The sequence below is a fragment of the Saccopteryx bilineata genome, chromosome 10 (assembly GCF_036850765.1).
Source record: "Saccopteryx bilineata isolate mSacBil1 chromosome 10, mSacBil1_pri_phased_curated, whole genome shotgun sequence".
NCBI lineage: Eukaryota > Metazoa > Chordata > Mammalia > Chiroptera > Emballonuridae > Saccopteryx > Saccopteryx bilineata.
Genome location: NC_089499.1, coordinates 40026910 through 40047055, shown reverse-complemented (window position 1 = coordinate 40047055; position 20146 = coordinate 40026910). Strand labels below are relative to the sequence as shown.

Below are 20146 nucleotides of genomic sequence, written 5' to 3'. Positions count from 1 at the left end.
ATGATCCTATACATCGAAAACCCCAAGGACTCAACAAAAAGACTACTAGAAACAATAAACTAATACAGTAAGGTCACAGGATACAAAATTAATATACAGAAGTCCATTGCCTTCCTATATGCCAACAATGAGACATCAGAAAACGAACTCAAAAAAATAATCCCCTTCATGGTGGCAACAAAAAAAATAAAATGCCTAGGAATAAACATAACAAAGAATGTAAAGGACCTATATAATAAAAACTACAAAGCATTGTTAAGGGAAATTGAAGAAAATACAATGAAATGGAAAAATATTTTTTGCTCTTGAATAGGAAGAATAAATATAGTCAAATATTTACTATACCCAAAGCTATATATACAAATTTAATGCAGTTCTCATCAAAATTCCAATGTCTTTTTTTAAAGAAGTGGAACAAAAAATCATCAGGTGTATATGGAACTATAAAAAACTCTGAATAGCCAAAGCAATCCTAAGGAAAAAGAACGAAGCTGGGGACATTACAATACCTGACTTCAGATTATATTATAGAGCCACAATAATCAAAAAAGCATGGAATGGGCAGAAAAATAGACCAATGAAACAGAATAGAAAGCCCTGAAATAAAACCACATATACATGGTCAAATAATTTTTGATAAAGGGCCAACAACACACAATGGAGAAAAGAAAGCCTCTTCAACAAATGGTGCTGGGAAAACTGGAAAGCCACAGGCAAAAGAATGAAACTCAACTACAGTTTGTCCCCCTGTACCAATATTAATTCAATATAGATTAAATACCTAAATATAAGACCTGAAACAAATTACATAGAAGAAAACATAGGCACTAAACTCATGGACCTTGGTTATAAAGAGCACTTTATGAATTTGACTCCAAAGGCAAGGGAAGTGAAGGCAAAGATAAATGAATAGGACCATATCAGACTAAGAAGTTTTTGCTCAGCAAGAGAAACTGACAACAAAACAAACAGACAGCCAACTAAATGGGAGATGATATTTTCAAACAATAGCTCAGATAAGAGCCTAATACCCAAAATATACAAAGAACTCATAAAACTCAACAACAAACAAACAATCCAATATAAAATGGGAAGAGGACATGAACAGACACTTCTCCCAGGAAGAAATACAAATGGCCAACAGATATATTGATTACTTTCTCATATCAAAAGATGCTCATCTTCATTAGCTATTAGAGAAATGCAAATCAAAACTACAATGAGATACCACCTCACACCTGTTCGATTAGCTATCATCAACAAGACAGGTAATAGCAAGTGTTGGAGAGGCTGTGGAGAAAAAGGAACCCTCATCCACGGTTGGTGGAAATGTAAAGTAGTACAACCACTATGGAAGAAAGTATGGTGGTTCCTCAAAAAATTAAAAATAGAACTACCATATGACCCAGCAATCCCTCTACTGGGCATATACCCGCAAAACTCAAAAACACTGGTACATAAAGACACATGCAGCCCCATGTTCATTGCAGCATTGTTCACAGTGACCAAGACATGGAAACAACCAAAAAGCCCTTTAATAGATGATTGGATAAAGAAGATATGGTACATATATACTATGGAATACTACTCAGCCATAAGAAATGATGACATCGGATCATTTATAATAACATGGATGGACCTTGATAACATTATACTGAGTGAAATAAATAAATCAGAAAAAACTAAGATCTATATGATTTCATACAGAGGTGAGACATAAAAATGAGACTCAAGGACATGAACAAGAGTGTGGTGGTTACTGGTGGTGGGGGGAAAAGGGAGGGACACAAAAAAAACCAGAAGGTGACAAGACAATTTGACTTTGGGTGATGGGTATGCAACATAATCAAATGTCAAAATAACCTGAAGATGTTTTCTCTGGACCTATGTCCCCTGATTGATCTATGTCACTCCATTAAAATTAAAAAAAAATGTCAGTTCTCCCAAAAACTATTCTTAGATTTAACAGAATTTATTTAAAATCTCAGCAGAATTTTTTGTAGAAACTGACAAACTGCCCTGGACAGATAGCTATGTTGATTAGAGTGTTGTCCCAATACACAGAGGTTGCTGGTTCAGTCCCTACTCAGGGCACATACAGAAACAAACTGACGCTTCTGTCTCTCTCTCCCATCCTCTCTCTCTAAAATAAAAAAATAATTTTTAATTTTATTAAAGGAACTGACAAAATGATTTTAAAATTTATATGGAAAATCTAAAGAAATAAAATAATGAAAAGACATTTTTAAAAGAACAAACTTAGAAGATTCACACTACCTGAAAGAATAGATCAAAGTAACAGCACAGAGAATCCAGAAATAGACCTGCACATATATGAAAACAATAGCAAGTAATAAGTGTATTATGATTATAGTCCTTCACTCATATACTCCTTGCATATAAATGCCAGTGATGTGTTACTCACTTGCCCCATTAAGAGTTCTGACAGTGAATACCACCACTTATGATGATGTTTATCATCCTCATATACTTCTCCATTACAATGGCACCATCTTATCTAAAGGTGGTAGAAGATAAATTTAGATTTTTTTTTCATCGATTGCTCCAAAAATCAGTTATTTCTGTAGGAAAAACATCAATCATTACATAGGAAAGACATGCATCTAAACATGTGCAAGTCAAATAAGTTTTTTTATAACGAAATGTGTTGGGGTTGCATTGGTTAGTTAAACTATAATTTTGGGGGGTTTGTTTGTTTTCAAGGGAGAGAGAGACAGACACAGGGACAGACAGGAAGGGAGAGAGATGAGAAGTATCAACTCCTAGTTGTGGTATTCATTGATTACTTTCTCATATGTACAGGGGACTCCAGCCAAGTCAGTGACCCCTTGCTTAAGCCAACAACCTTTGGCTCAAGCCAGCGATCATGGAGTCATGTTTGTAATCCCACACTCAAGCTGGTAACCCTGCACTCCAGCTGGTGAGCCTGCACTCAAGCTGGATAAGCCTGTGTTCAAGCCAGTAACCTGGGGTTTTAAACCTTGGTCCTCAGTGTCCCAGGCCAGTGCCCTATCTACTATGCCACCGTCTAGTCAGGCAAATTATATAGGTTTTGAGTAGTTCATTTCACTAGTCTCTTCTGCTCCCTTCCTTTCAGGTAGGAGTATTCTCAGCAAAGATTTTGTCAGGAGAAAGCCATTTTCAGAGAAGTTTACCTTAAATTCAGTGATTAGGTGACTGTTTTTATATGATCTATAATAAATTGTCATGCCTTCATTTAGCTCACTTTTGATTATCTCCAAGCTCGAAAATCTGAGCTGGATGAGAGGCATGACTGTGGTTCGGTTGTCAAGAGTAGCTATTGGCTTTTGGAATACACACAGCTGTATGTCCATACACATGGAAAGGTCTTTTTTTCATCGAATAAAAACAGTATGGTTCTTTATAATCTAAAACAATGATATTATGTCTTGGCTCCAGTCCTGGTTCTTGGTCTTCTTCACCATGAAATTTTATCTTCTGGCCATCTTTTATACCAGGGGTCCCCAAACTACGGCCCGCAGGCCACATGCGATCCCCTGAGGCCATTTATCCGTCCCCCGCTGCACTTCCGGAAGGGTCACCTCTTTCATTGGTGGTCAGTGAGAGGAGCACATTGACCATCTCATTAGCCAAAAGCAGGCCTATAGTTCCCATTGAAATACTGGTCAGTTTGTTGATTTAAATTTACTTGTTCTTTATTTTAAATATTGTATTTGTTCCTGTTTTGTTTTTTTACTTTAAAATAAGATATGTGCAGTGTGCATAGGGATTTGTTCGTAGTTTTTTTTATAGTCCAGCCCTCCAACGGTCTGAGGGACAGTGAACTGGCCCCCTGTGTATAAAGTTTGGGGACCCCTGTTTTATACCATTGTCAATATGAACATCTAGAATCTTTTCTCAAAGTACCTTTTTTTCATTGTAGCATTTACATCAATCCTAGAACAGATTCATTCCCCATGGCTCTGCCACTCCATGTATACAGTCTGAATTTGCTGAACCATTCCAGGTCCTATCTGATGAATTCTTATTCTCAAGCAAGTATTCTGCTTAAGACAGGACTCTACTGCTCCTTTCTTACCACCTTGGCCTCCATAATTGTCAAAAATCATTCTTTTGCAGAGCTCATTTTCTTGTGTGGCACCATTATATAAATCTTTTAAGGTTAATGAGAACTGATGCACAGCATTTTTACCTCTTTTCTCTCCATAGCCTTTCTCTTCCAAAAATATATTAAAAATGTTTTTGGAGTAGCCAAAACCACTACCTGTTCCACCCTCTTTGATTGCCTGATCTCTTTTGTCACGTGATTCCCTTTTCTTTGCATCAGAGAGTACATCATAAACTTGAGAAATCTGTAAACTTTTGTCTCCTTCATTTGCGTTCTTATGAGAGTGATAATTTAAGACCTGCTTCCTGTAAGACCTTTTTTAACTTTTCCTGGGTAACATTGAGTTGACCCCCCAGAACATTGTAGTTAATGGTTTCTTGTACCTTTTGACAGTCCATGAGCAGGCCAAGGCTGGTGAGGGCAGGAGAGAGCATGTTGCTATGCACAGCCTGTGCTCCTCCATCTCTCACTTAGTGTTCTTTGGTCAGTTGTTTTAAGACAAAGGTACCAAGAAAATTCTTTGGAGAAAGGGTAATCTTTTCAACAAATGGTGCTGAAACAGTTGGGTAGCCACATGCAAAAAAGTGAATGTCAGTCCATACCTCACACTATATATAAAAATTAACTCAAAAGAGACCATCAACATAAATGTAAAACTTACAGCTCTAAAACTGCAGGCACATAAGAAATGCACATAAGAAAATCTTTGTGGGCCCTGGCCGGTTGGCTCAGCGGTAGAGCGTCGGCCTAGCGTGCGGAGGACCTGGGTTTGATTCCCGGCCAGGGCACACAGGAGAAGCGCCCATTTGCTTCTCCACCCCTCCGCCGTGCTTTCCTCTCTGTCTCTCTCTTCCCCTCCCGCAGCCAAGGCTCCATTGGAGCAGAGATGGCCCGGGCGCTGGGCATGGCTCTGTGGCCTCTGCCTCAGGCGCTAGAGTGGCTCTGGTCGCAATATGGCGACGCCCAGGATGGGCAGAGCATCGCCCCCTGGGGGGCAGAGCACCGCCCCTGGTGGGCGTGCCGGGTGGATCCCGGTCGGGCGCATGCGGGAGTCTGTCTGACTGTCTCTCCCTGTTTCCAGCTTCAGAAAAATGAAAAAAAAGAAAAAAGAAAAAAAAGAAAATCTTTGTGACTTTTTGTTACTACTCAAAGATTTCTTAAGTACAAACTAAAAACATTATCTCTAAGAGAAAAAAATTCAAACCCTAGTGCTCTTTAAAATTAAGTATGTACTTCTGACACTGGTAAGAGAATTGAAAAGACAAGCCAACCTTGCTGGGTTCTTAGTTGGTTAGAACATCTGTCTGAACAAACAGTTGTGCAGTGGATAGAGCGTTGGCCTGGGATGCTGAGAACCCAGGTTCGAAACACCAAGGTCACTGGCTTGAGCCCAGGGTTGCTGACTTGAGCAAGGGGTCACTGGCTCAGCTAGAGCCCCTTGGTCAAGGCACATATGAGAGAGCAATTAATAAATAAGGTGCAACAACTATGAGTTGATGCTTCTCATCTCTCTCCCTTCCTGTCTGTTTGTCATTCTCCCTTCCCCCCCCCCCAACCTCTCTCTCTAAAAAAATAAAAAAGAACATCATCACAATACATCAAGGTTGTGGGGTTGGATTCTGAGTCAGGGCACAAACAGGAATCAACCAATGAATGTGCATGTATCAGTGGAACAACAAATTGAGGTTTCTCGTTCCCTCTCCCATACTCTCTCTCTAAAATCAAGTAATAAAAAAATTTTTTAATGCAGATCAATAAACTGAAAAATATTTTCAAATATTTTCAAATCACTGATAACTGACTTCTACTCAAAATAGATTATCTCTCAAAATTCATTAGTAAGAAAAACAATGGCCCTGGCTGGTTGGCTCAGGAGTAGAGCATCGGCGCAGTGTGTGGAAGTCCTGGGTTCAATTCCATCAGGGCACACAGGAGAAGCAACCATCTGCTTCACCACCCCACCCCCGAGGCTCAAATGATTCAAGCAGTTTGGCCCCAAGCACTGATAATGGCTCCATGGCCTCACCTCAGGCGTTGAAATAGTTTGGTTGCTGAGCAATGGAGCAGTGGCCTCTGATGGGCAGAGCATCGCCCTGTAGGAGGCTTGCCAGGTGGATCCCAGTGGTAGGGGTGCATGCCGCAGAAGTCTGTCTCTCTGCCTCCCTGCCTCCTCGCCTCTCACTTATTAAAAAAGAAAGAAAGAAAGGGAGGGAAGAGGTGGAGAGTAAGGGAGGGAGGAAGAAAGGAAGGAAACCCAATTTTTTAACTGGACAAAATAATTGAATAGCTACTTAACCAATGAAGATAATGGTATATAAGCACGTGAAAAGAACCTTAATATTATTAGTCATTAGAGAAATTTAAACTAAAACACAATGGGATTCCACTACAAATCTTTAGAAAGCTTTGGAACTCATATTGCTGGTGAAATGCAAAATATTACAGCCATTTTCGAAAACAGTTTGGCAGTTTCTGATAAAGTTAAATATGTACTTATCATATGACCCAGCAGTTCATCTCCTGGGTGTTTATCCAAGTGAAATAAAAAGTTAAGTTTACATAAATACTTAAAATACCTGAATGCTGAATGTTTATAGTGGCTATATGAATAGTTGCCCCAAACTGCAAACAACTCAAATGTTCATCAACTGATGAATGTATGAAAACAAATTATATTGTCACATCCATACAATAGAATACTTCTCGGCAATACAATGGAACAACTACATGCAACATAATGGATGAATCTCAGTAGCTTTGTATAGAGTCAAAGAAGCCAGATGCACAAATCTACATCCTATATAATTACATTATCCATTCTGGAAGAGGCAAAGCTTTATTTTATTTTTTTTACCTTAGTTATTTTTATACTTTTTCATTAAAAAAATAATAAAAGGGTGTCGTTACTTCTCATTCTTAACAATACTATTTCAAAGCCTGATGTATATATTTTGAAGTTTAGGAAGCCCTATACCAAAACACAACCACAAGAACAAAATACATGTATCACATGGTGGAAATTTCAGAACCAAGAACCATAGGAAAATTTGATCCAATCTTCATTCTTATATTTTAGCCCTCTCTGCCAAAGCATAGTTATATAATGATTGCAAAAATCATTTAAATTAAAATAAAGTATAACCTCTTTTTTTTAAGTGAGAGGTGGGGAGGCAGAGACAGACTCCCACATGTACCCTGACCGGGATCTACCGGGCAAGCCTCCTCCCTGGCAGTGCTCTGCCTGTCTGGGCCGCTGCTCCATTGCTCAGCAACTGAACTATTTTAGTGCCTGAGGCAAGGCCATGTAGCCATCCTCAGCTTCCGGAGCAAACTTTGCTCAAACCATTCGAGTCATGGCTGCAGGAAGGGAAGAGAAAGAGAGCAGGGTGTGGGTGGGCGAGCAGATGGTCATTTCTCCTGTATGCCCTGACCAAGAATTGTACCCAGGACTTCCACACATTGGACTGACACTCTACTGCTAAGCCAACTGGCCAGGGCTTAAACTGGAAAAATTTTTTAATTATCTTTTTTTTAAGCTGAGTATGCAATATTAGTTTTGTGTATAATATATAATTCAGTGTTTGTGTGTGGTTTGAAATGATCACCATAATAAGAGATTATATAAAGAGTTACAGATCTTTTTATTACTGGTAGTTTGTAATTTTTTACTTGACTCTCACTTCTGGCAACCACCAAGTTGTTCTATGATCTTGATTTGTTAGGTTTTTTTTTTTTAAGATTCCATATATAAGTGAGGTCATAACAATGTTTGTCTTTCTCTGTGTGACTTATTTCACTCAGCATAATGCCCTCAAGGTCCATATGTGTTTTCACAAATGGCAAGATTTCCTTCTTTTTCATGGCTGAATAATATTCCTGTGTGTGTTTGTGTACCACATTTTATCCTTTCATTCACAACAGTCACTTAAGTCAGGGGTTGGGAACCTTTTTGGCTGAGAGAGCCGAGAACGCCACATATTTTAAAATGTAATTCTGTGAGAGCCATTCAACAACCCGTGTACCTTACGCATTATCCAATAAAAATGGTGTTGTCCTGGAGGACAGCTGTGATTGGCTCCAGCCACCCGCAACTATGGACATGAGCGGTAGGAAATGAATGGATTGTAATACATGAGAATGTTTTATATTTTTAACATTATTATTTTTTTTTATTAAAGATTTGTCTGTGAGCCAGATGCAGCCATCAAAAGAGCCATATCTGGCTCGCAAGCCATAGGTTCTGGACCCCTGACTTAAGTGTTTCCATACCTTGGTTATTGTAAATGATACTGTAGTAAACATTGGGATACATGTATCTTTTCAGATTAGTGTTTTGGTGTTCTTTGGATAAATACCCAGAAGTGGAATTGGGAGATCATAAAATAGTTCTCTTTTTAATTTTTTAAGGAACCTTTATTCTGTTTTCCATAGCTGTACCAATTTACAGGCATACCTCAGAACTTGGTTCCACACAATCACAATAAAATGAGTTTTTATATTTTTTACTGGTAGAGAGTCTTGCCTTCAATTTGTAAAAATCTCAACATCTGTGTAGCACAATAAAGTGAAGCACAATAAAACAAGATATGCCCAGTGGTGAGATTCAGCCAGTTCACACCAGTTCAGCAGAACCAATACCTAATTTTTTCTTGAGTCGGCAAACTGATTATTAAAATGGCACTTGTAATCAGGGTTCTCTCTCAGGTGGGCGCCTGGGCAGCCACCCAGTATGAAAACCACAAATTTACATTCCTTACTCTTTTTTTTTTTTTTTTTAAACATTTATTTTTATTTTTATTTTTTTATAGAGACAGAGAGAGAGTCAGAGAGAGGGATAGACAGGGACAGACAGACAGGAACGGAGAGAGATGAGAAGCATCAATCATCAGTTTTTCGTTGCGCGTTGTGACACCTTAGTTGTTCATTGATTGCTTTCTCATATGTGCCTTGACCGCGGGCCTTCAGTAGACCAAGTAACCCCTTGCTCGAGCCAGCAACCTTGGGTCCAAGCTGGTGAGCTTTTGCTCAAACCAGATGAGCCCACGCTCAAGCTGGTGACCTCTGGGTCTTGAACCTGGGTCCTTCCGCATCCCAGTCCAACGCTCTATCCACTGCGCCACTGCCTGGTCAGGCTCCTTACTCTTTTTTAATGTTCATTCATACAACAGTGTATTTGAAGCACCTCATAGGTGAAAAAAATTTGACAGAACTATGCCTGTAATATTTATTTATTCATTTCATAAAACTCATTATACCTTTGATGAAATACTGCATTTTAATTCCCTCACGTTTGTCACTTCAGTAGGAAGTGAGAATACCAATCAAGAAACAATGTGGAAATATCCGAAATACAAGTTTTAAAATTAGTTTTTTCAGGCATTATTTAACATTTTTTCATTAATATTTTAAAACTCTTATAACAATCTAGTTTTGTGTACCTCTTTTATTTTTATTTAAGTATTAAATGCATGAAATAATAAACTACTTTGTGGTTTATCTTGTTTTATACTTAAAACGGTCATTAGGGCAGAGGACCAGTTGTTAAATTACTTGAATCCCACCACTGGGTATTCCTGTACATTCCCACCAACAGTGCACAAGGGTTTCCTTTTCTTCACATTCTTACCAGCATTTGTTACCTCATCTCTTTTGATAATAGTCATTCTAGCAAGTATGTGAGGTGACATTGCATTGTATTTTTGATTTGCATTTCCTTGATGATTGGTAATATTAAGTATCTTTTTATGTACTTGTTGGCCGTCTGTACTGTCAGCCATCCATACCCAGAGTTTTCATATCCATGATTCAGCCACCTACAGATTGAAAACAGCATTTTTCCATCTGTGGTTCAGAATCAAGAATTGACTGTATACAACATACTACGTCATTTCATGTCAGGGACTTGAGCATACTTGGATTCTTGTATCCACAATTGGTCCTGGAACCAATCTCCCATAGATACCAAAGGAAAGCTATATATCTTCATTGGGAAAATGTCTATTCAGATCCTCTGTCCATTTTTTAATTGGATTGTTTGGTGTCTTGCTATTGAGTTGTATGAGTTCTTTATATAGTTTAGATACTAATCCATTATCAAATATATGATTTAAAAAAGTTTTCTTTCATTCAGTTAGTTGCTTTTTCATTTTGTTGATGGGTTTCTTTGCCGTGCAGAAGCATTTTAGTTTGCTGTAGTCCCACTTGTTTATTTTTGCTTTTGTTGCCTTTGATTTTGGTTTCAAATCCAAAAACTCATTGCCAAGAGCAATGTCAGGGAGCTTAACCACCTATATTTTCTTCTAGGAGTTTTATGGCTTTACATTTGCATTCAGATTTAATCTGTTGTGAGCTAATTTTTTGTGTGTCGTACAGGTAGTGGTCCATTTTCATTCTTTTCATAAACTAACCATGTATATGTGTTTACTTCTGGGCTCTTGATTCTGCTCTGTTGATCTTAGTTTTATGCCAGTAGTATACAGTTTTGATTATTATAGCTTTGTAATATAGTTTGAAATCAAGGGTGCCTCCAGCTTGTTCTTTTTCTCAGGATAGCTTTAGCAATTAGGTCATTTTGTTGTTAAATATTTTTTTCTAGCCTGACTTGTGGTGGCACAGTGGATAAAGTGGTGACCTGGAATGCTGAGATCGCCAGTTCAAGGCCCTGGCTTGCCTGGTCAAGGCGCATAGAATCAACTACTCCCACTTCTCCTCCCTTCTCTCTCTCTGTCCTCTCTCTAAAAATCAATAAATAAAAAAAATTTTTTTTCAATCTCTTAATCTTAAGAGGTAGAGCATGAGAATTTGTAATTTTAAAAATCTTAAATTGTTCATAAGCATGGCGAGCATGAAGTACATCTGCTCTTTCAAAAGACTAAGTACAGTGTTAGACCATTTTTGAAAAGCTCAAACACTAGCAAAATTAAACAGAATATCATCTAATGAAATTTATATGTGATAAACTGTATTGTTTTTAATAGCCAAGGGATGATATATACATGAAATTTAGTGGAATGATTCATCAGCCCTAAGGAACAGAGGAAGAGCTTGAAGGTGGATACAAAGTTATTGACATCATACTAGTTCTTAAATCAGATGGTCTGTTCATAGGTTAATTTTATTATTATGCTTTATAATACAATAAATTTTGAAGTATCAAATACTACATTTAAAATACTAACAATAAAGTAAAATGCTAACAAAGAACAAATAGGATCACTTCTTTTTCTGTTGCTAGTGACATATTTTTGAAACATCTGATTGTTACTCTTCTGTTCAGATCTCTAAGCATTACCAAACATTTTTAGGATAACATCTAGATTTCTTTGTCATGGTAAGGTGACCATGTCATTATCCAAACAAATGTTCTTTTAAAAGTGAAAGGGAGCTTAATGAATACTCTAAGACATAGGCATAAGCCAGGTAGTTACCCTCCAATAACATCTTCTATGACTTGGTTTCTAGTGCTTACTCTTATGCTGTATCAACCTTTTCAGAGTTTATTAAAGAAGCATCCTTTGAAATTTCTATTCCTTTACTTGTGTTGTCCCTTTATTACCAGATTAAATCTTATGTCTTTCTTTAAAGATTTATCGTAATACATATTTTTGCTTCTCCACAAAGTTTTTCCTAACCATTATTACTTTCTCTTCCTGCCTAAGATGTGAGTCCCTCTTCTCACCCCTCAGCACATGTCCCAGTTTATTTGTACTTTATCAGACTAGTTACCAAATTGTTATAATTGTTACTAATTTGTCTTTTCACTTGATTCTTTTCTGAGATCAGGGAATGTGTTTGTTTTTAAGCCCATATACTTACCACAAGGCTTAGATACTGAGTAAATACCTTTTTTAAAAACAGACTTCAGCCTGACCTGTGGTGGCACTGTGGATAAAGCATCGACCTGGAAATGCTGAGGTTGCCGGTTCGAAACCCTGGGCTTACCTGGTCAAGGCACATATGGGAGTTGATGCTTCCAGCTCCAGCTCCTCCCCCCTTCTCTCTCTCTGTCTCTTCTCTCTCTCTCTTTCTGTCTCTCCCTCTCCTCTCTAAAATGAATAAATTAAAAAAAAAAAACACAGACTTCAGCTGAACAGGCAGTGGCTACTAAGGTAGCCAGCTTGAGTGTGGGCTCATCCAGCTTGAGCACAAGCTCACCAGCTTGAGCATGGGGTCGCTGGCTTGGGCCTGGGACCATAGACATGACCCCATGGTCACTGGATTGAAGCCCAAAGTTGCTGGCTTGAGCCCAAGGTCACTGGCTTAAGCAAGGGGTCACTCACTCTGCTTAGCCCCTCAGTCAAGGCACATGAGAAAGCAATTGATGAACAACTAAGCGTCGGCCTGGCGTGCAGAAGTCCCGGGTTCAATTCCTGGCCAGGGCACACAGGAGAAGCGCCCATCTGCTTCTCCACCCCTCCCCCTCTCCTTCCTCTCTGTCTCTCTCTTCCCCTCTCGCAGCCAAGGCTTCATTGGAGCAAGGATGGCCCCGGGCGCTGGGGATGGCTCCATGGCCTCTGCCTCAGGCGCTAGACTGGCTCTGGTCCCAACAGAGCGACTCCCCAGATGGGCAGAGCATCGCCCCCTGGTGGGCGTGCCGGGTGGATCCCGGTCGGGCGCATGCGGGAGTCTGTCTGGCTGCCTCCCCATTTCCAGCTTCAGAAAAATACAAAAAAAAAAGAAAAAAAAGAATAATGCTTCTCATCTCCCTTCCTTCCTTTCTGTCCCTATCCCTCTGTCTCTCTCACAAAGAAAAACAAAACAAAACAAAAAAAACAGTTCAGACAGTGATCATTTGGTAACAGTATTATTTTTTCAAATGGTTACTATTTTAAATTTTTTATACATTTATGCCTTTAATTATTATTTATATACTCTAGAAAATTTTGTTTTTTCATCTTTTGGTTGTGTTAGGTTTTTTTGTTATTAAGAATCACAAGATCTCAGCAAATTTTTAGTGTACAGCACATCTCTAGTATGATTTATACACTTTTTTTCTATATTAATGTTTTTATGTCATTTGTTGTAATTATCATTGAGAATTTTAATTACATAAATCCTGTTTTCTGGTACATACATGTTTTTTAAGTAATTATTTCTTTTGAAATTATGGTTGCTCCCTTCCTATTTTCACCCTTCATTTGCATCATAAATCTATCTCCACAAAGTATGTTACTGTTTTTTAGTGGTTTAGGCATGTATATTGTTTGGACAATTGTTTGCTTGTATTACTCTATTTCAAACTTACTAGTAGAAATTGTTTATTGAGTCTTTTAAGCATATCAGTGAGAAGGAAAGTAGCAAGATCTTTTTTGATATTACAGAGTATAGTGTGTTTGGGGAGAAAACTCTAGTGCGAATAAACTGTTTATGATCAGGCTGGAGTGGTATGATGTAAATTCTCAGTTCATTGTGCTTCCCATTATATAGTAAGCTCCCTTTTGGAGATCAGCATAAAGTTATATTACAAATAGAGAATATAATATTCCGCTCTGGACTTATTGACATGTTTCATACTCTTGTTTCAGATGTGGTGTTGATGTAAAAAGAAACAAACAAAAAATTTGATAGTAAAATCTCATGGTCCAAAGCTGCCAAGTATTAATGTTTTACTACATCTGTTTCTTGGGAATCTTTTAATTTTTTATTACAGAAGTTAAAAGAGGCGATTAATTATTACTTATATTGACCTAGTCTAAATATACATATGATGGAAAGATCTATATTGTATAGCAGAAGCACAATAGTGTTTCGTTCACTCTTTTGCCATGTACATGTCCACTAAAAATTTGATCTTTCTTCACCTTAATGTCTCTTGCAAACAGCAAAGTGAGAGAGCCCAAGTTAATCCCACAGTCATTATGTGGATTTTCAGAATTTTAAACATGTCCTCATAAGTATTACATTTTCCCATATTGTTATTCTCTAGTCTTTTTTTCATCCAAATTTAGTGTGCTTTTTTATAACTTAAACTCATTCTAGGATCTTTACTTTTGGTCTTAATTTACATGGAATAATACAGTTCATCTTCAAGATATTGTGATATCATATTAGCCACAATTTGAATGATTCTCATTGATTCAATCTGCTAATCAAAGATAAAAAGCTATAGTTTATTTGAATAGTTAAAAAAAATTATTACGAAAAAGGAACTAAAAGTATGGAATATTTATGTTGGTTAAGGTGTAATGCTAACTCCTATAACAGATTTTTCTGTATATCTCAGTGGCTTACCACAAGAGAAATATTTCTCACTCCCATAACCATAAAGTAAAATAGGGAAGTGGGGTATCACTGCACCACCCAGTCATTCAGGTACCCAAGATCTTTTGGGGCATTGGTATTCTGCTGACAGATAAGGGAGAAGAAGATTGAAAAGATACTTCTACTTTTTAACTACTTCTCCCCTAAAGTGTGCAATACACATTACTGGGTCCTCCCCAGAACAATGTTACCTTATGGAAACAAGGATAAGAGGACTAGGGTTGGGAGAAATGATTACTCATCAAACCAACACTTGCTATTATTTGAATATTCTCTTCAAGTTCAGAACAATGGTAGTCAAGAAAAGGCAGGACTGTGGTGCTCATAAGTTAGGACACTGTCTTTTGGGTTTCTGTTGCTTGTCCTCCTGATTACATCTATTCTGTAGAAAGATCAAGTTACTTCTGGACAATTTAGGATAACATTACTGATATGGAGGATAAAATATAAACATGACTAATGTAAAGTCTAGATGGAAGAGTTCTAAAATTTTTATTGTGAAGCGTTTTTAGCTAAATTGTTTTATACCTTTGAAAAAGCATCGTGCTTCTCAATCAATGAGAGTGAGCTTTTTATTTAAAATTAATGCAGTGGAGCCTTTTTTTTTTTTTTTTTTTTTTTTTTTATAATTTTATTTTTTAATGGGGTGACATCAATAAATCAGGATACATATATTCAAAGATAACAAGTCCAGGTTATCTTGTCGTTCAATTATGTTGCATACCCACCACCCAAAGTCAGATTGTCCTCTGTCACCTTCTATCTTGTTTTCTTTGTGCCCCTCCCACCCCCTATCCCTCTCCCATTCCCCCCTCCCCCCCCGTAACCACCACACTCTTATCAATGTCTCTTAGTTTCACTATTATGTCCCACCTACGTATGGAATAATACAGTTCCTGTTTTTTTCTGATTTACTTATTTCGCTTCGTATCATGTTATCAAGATCCCACCATTTTGCTGTAAATGTTCCGATGTCATCATTTCTTATGGCTGAGTAGTATTCCATAGTGTATATGTGCCACATCTTCTTTATCCAGTCATCTATTGATGGGCTTTTTGGTTGTTTCCATGTCCTGGCCACTGTGAACAATGCTGCAATAAACATGGGGCTGCATGTGTCTTTACGTATCAATGTTTCTGAGTTTTGGGGATATATACCCAGTAGAGGGATTGCTGGGTCATAAGGTAGTTCTATTTTCAGTTTTTTGAGGAACCACCATACTTTCTTCCATAATGGTTGTACTACTTTACATTCCCACCAACAGTGTATGAGGGTTCCTTTTTCTCCACAGCCTCTCCAACATTTGCTATTACCTGTCTTGCTAATAACAGCTAATCGAACAGGTGTGAGGTGGTATCTCATTGCCGTTTTGATTTGCATTTCTCTAATAGCTAAAGAAGATGAGCATCTTTTCATATATCTGTTGGCCATTTGTATTTCTTCCTGGGAGAAGTGTCTATTCATATCCTCTTCCCATTTTTTTATTGGATTGTTTGTTTGTTTGTTGTTGAGTTTTATGAGTTCTTTGTATATTTTGGATATTAGGCCCTTATCTGAGCTGTTGTTTGAAAATATCATTTCCCATTTAGTTGGCTTTCTGTTTATTTTGTTATCAGTTTCCCTTGCTGAGCAAAAACTTCTTAGTCTGATGTAGTCCCATTCATTAATTTTTGCCTTCACTTCTCTTGCCATTGGAGTCAAATTCATAAAATGCTCTTTAAAACCCAGGTCCATGAGTTGAGTACCTATGTCTTCTTCTATGTACTTAATTGTTTCAGGTCTTATGTTTAGATCTTTGATCCATTTTGAGTTAATTTTTGTACAGGGGGAGAGACTGTAGTCCAGTTTCATTCTTTTGCATGTGGCTTTCCAGTTTTCCCAGCACCATTTATTGAAGAGGCTTTCTTTTCTCCATTGTGTGTTGTTGGCCCCTTTATCAAAAATTATTTGACTATATATATGTGGTTTTATTTCTGGACTTTCTATTCTGTTCCATTGGTCTGAGTGTCTATTTTTCTGCCAATACCATGCTGTTTTGATTGTCGTGGCCCTATAATAGAGTTTGAAGTCAGGTATTGTTATGCCCCCAGCTTCATTCTTTTTCTTTAGGATTGCTTTGGCTATTCGGGGTTTTTTATAGTTCCATATAAATCTGATGATTTTTTGCTCTATTTCTTTAAAAAATGTCATTGGAATTTTGATGGGAATTGCATTAAATTTGTATATTGCTTTGGGTAATATAGCCATCTTGATTATATTTATTCTTCCTAGCCAAGAACAAGGTATATTCTTCCATCTCATTATATCTTTTTCGATTTCCCTTAACAATGGTTTATAGTTTTCATTATATAAGTCCTTTACATTCTTTGTTATGTTTATTCCTAAGTATTTTATTTTTTTTGTTGCAATCGTGAAGGGGATTATTCTTTTGAGTTCCTTCTCAGTTGTTTCATTGTTGGCATATAGAAAGGCTATTGACTTCTGTATGTTAATTTTGTATCCTGCGACCTTACTGTATTGGCTTATTGTTTCTAGTAGTCTTTTTGTGGATTCTTTGGGGTTTTCGATGTATAGGATCATATCATCTGCAAAAAGTGATACCTTTACTTCTTCTTTTCCGATATGGATGCCTTTTATTTCTTTGTCTTGTCTGATTGCTCTGGCTAGAACCTCTAGTACCACATTAAATAAGAGTGGAGAGAGTGGACAACCCTGTCTTGTTCCTGATTTAAGGGGGAAAGCCTTCAGTTTAGTGCCATTTAATATGATGTTAGCTGATGGTTTATCATATATGGCCTTTATCATGTTGAGATATTTTCCTTCTATACCCATTTTGTTGAGAGTCTTAAACATAAAATTGTGTTGTATTTTATCGAAAGCCTTTTCTGCGTCTATTGATAAGATCATGTGGTTTTTGTTCTTTGTTTTGTTGATATGGTGTATTACATTAACCGTTTTACGTATGTTGAACCATCCTTGAGATTCTGGGATGAATCCCACTTGATCATGATGTATTATTTTTTTAATATGTTGTTGTATTCGATTTGCTAGTATTTTGTTTAGTATTTTAGCATCTGTATTCATTAGAGATATTGGTCTGTAGTTTTCTTTTTTTGTGCCATCCTTGCCTGGTTTTGGTATGAGGGTTATGTTGGCCTCATAAAATGTGTTTGGAAGTATTGCTTCTTCTTCAATTTTTTGGAAGACTTTGAGTAGAATAGGAACCAAGTCTTCTTTGAATGTTTGATAAAATTCGCTGGTATAGCCGTCAGGGCCTGGACTTTTATTTTTGGGGAGGTTTTTAATGGTTTTTTCTATTTCTTCTCTACTGATAGGTCTGTTTAGGCTTTCTGCTTCTTCATGACTCAGTCTAGGAAGGTTGTATTGTTCTAGGAATTTATCCATTTCTTCTAGGTTGTTGAATTTAGTGGCATAAAGTTTTTCATAGTATTCTACAATAATTCTTTGTATATCTACGGTGTCCGTGGTGATTTCTCCTCTTTCATTTTGGATTTTGTTTATATGAGTTCTTTCTCTTTTTTCCTTGGTAAGTCTTGCCAAGGGTTTGTCAATTTTGTTGATCTTTTCAAAGAACCAGCTCCTTGTTCTATTAATTTTTTCTATAGTTTTTCTGTTCTCTAATTCATTTATTTCTGCTCTGATTTTTATTATCTCCTTTCTTCGGCTGGTTTTGGGTTGTCTTTGTTCTTCTTTTTCTAGTTCCTTAAGGTGGGAAGTTAAGTGGTTCACTTGGGCTCTCTCTTGTTTGTTCATATATGCCTGAAGCGATATGAACTTCCCTCTTATCACTGCTTTTGCTGCATCCCATAGATTCTGATATGTCGTATTGTCATTTTCATTAGTCTGTATATATCTTTTGATCTCTGCACTTATTTCTTCTTTGACCCATTCATTTTTTAAAAGTATGTTGTTTAGTTTCCACATTTTTGTGGGATTTTTTTCCTCTTTTTTGCAGTTGAATTCTAGTTTCAAGGCTTTATGATCAGAAAATATGCTTGGTACAACTTCAATTTTTCTGAATTTGCTGATATTGTTTTTGTGGCCCAACATATGGTCAATTCTTGAGAATGATCCATGTACACTGGAGAAAAATGTATACTCAGTCACTTTGGGATGAAATGTCCTGTAGATGTCTATCATATCCAGGTGCTCTAGTGTTTTGTTTAAGGCCACTATGTCTTTGTTGATTCTCTGTTTGGATGACCGATCTAGAGCCGTCAGCGGTGTATTGAGGTCTCCAAGTATGATTGTATTTTTGTCAGTTTTTGTTTTAAGATCAATAAGTAGCTGTCTTATATATTTTGGTGCTCCTTGGTTTGGTGCATATATATTAAGAATTGTTATGTCTTCTTGATTCAGTGTCCCCTTAGCCATTATGAAATGGCCATTTTTGTCTCTAAGTACTTTTCCTGTCTTGTAGTCAGCATTATCCGATATGAGTATTGCTACACCTGCTTTTTTTTGGATGTTATTTGCTTGGAGTATTGTTTTCCAGCCTTTCACTTTGAATTTGTTTTTATCCTTGTTACTTAGATGAGTTTCCTGTAGGCAGCATACAGTTGGATTTTCTTTTTTAATCCATTCTGCTACTCTGTGCCTTTTTATTGGTGAGTTTAATCCATTTACATTTAGTGTAATTATTGATACTTGTGAGTTCCCTATTGCCATTTTATATCTTGCTTTCTGTTAGTTTTGTGTCTTGTTTGATCCTTCTCTTTCGTTTTTCTATGTTTTGTTTTTATTTGGTTGTATTCCATACATCTTTCCTCTGTTGCTATCTTTTTTATCTCATGTGCTTCTGTGGTGGTTTTTTCAATGGTGGTTACCTTTGAGTAATGAAAAGGGTCCCTACCCTGTTCATTGTAGCGAACTATTTTGTGAGTACTTTTGCACTCCATTGTCCTTTGCTACTGTTAATCTCCGTCTTCTCCCCCTCTTTCTTTTTGTTGTTGTCACAGTTTAAATTTGGTTTTATTGTGTTCTTCTTGGAGCTTTTACTTGTGGCTCTGTTTTTTTTTTGTTCTTTGTATCTGATTGGAGAACCCCCTTTAGTAATTCCTGGAGTGGGGGTTTTCTGATGATAAATTCCCTCATCTTTTCTGTATCTGTGAATGTTTTTATTTCTCCTTCATATTTGAAGGATAGCTTTGATGGGTATAGTATTCGTGGCTGAAAGTTCCTCTCTTTCAGGACTTTAAATATTGGGGTCCACTCTCTTCTAGCTTGTAGAGTTTCTGCTGAGAAATCTGATGATAATCTAATGGGCCTTCCTTTATATGTTGTATTCTTCTTTTCCCTGGCTGCCTTGAGAATTTTTTCTTTGCTATTGGTTTGTGTCAATTTCATTATGATATGCCTTGGAGTAGGTTTGTTGGGGTTAAGAAAACTTGGAGTTCTGTTTGCTTCTTGAACTTGAGGCTTTAGTTCTTTCCACAGGCTTGGGAAGTTCTCATCAATTATTTGTTTAAGTATGTTCTCCATTCCATTTTCTCTCTCTTCTCCCTCTGATATACCTATTATTCTTATGTTATTCTTTTTGATGGAGTCAGATAATTCTTGTAGGGCTATCTCATTTTTTTTAATTTTTGAGTCTCTTTCTTCTTCTCTCTGTTGTGCCTCAAGTTGCTTGTCTTCTATTTCACTAATCCTCTCTTCTATCTGACCTGTTCTATTAGCTAAGCTTGTTACTTCGTTTTTCAGCTCGTGAATTGAGTTTTTCATCTCTGTTTGATTTGTTTTTATAGTTTCAATTT

General features: G+C 37.1%; 1 protein-coding gene and 1 pseudogene across 2 annotated transcripts in view; one reads left to right on the top strand and one right to left on the bottom strand.

The window, feature by feature from the left end:
• STAG1 (STAG1 cohesin complex component) overlaps positions 1 to 20146 on the top strand; it is a 468912-nt gene that overhangs the window by 376227 nt on the left and 72539 nt on the right. The window lies entirely within an intron of this gene.
• On the bottom strand, positions 2269 to 4509 carry LOC136314538 (dnaJ homolog subfamily A member 1-like; annotated as a pseudogene).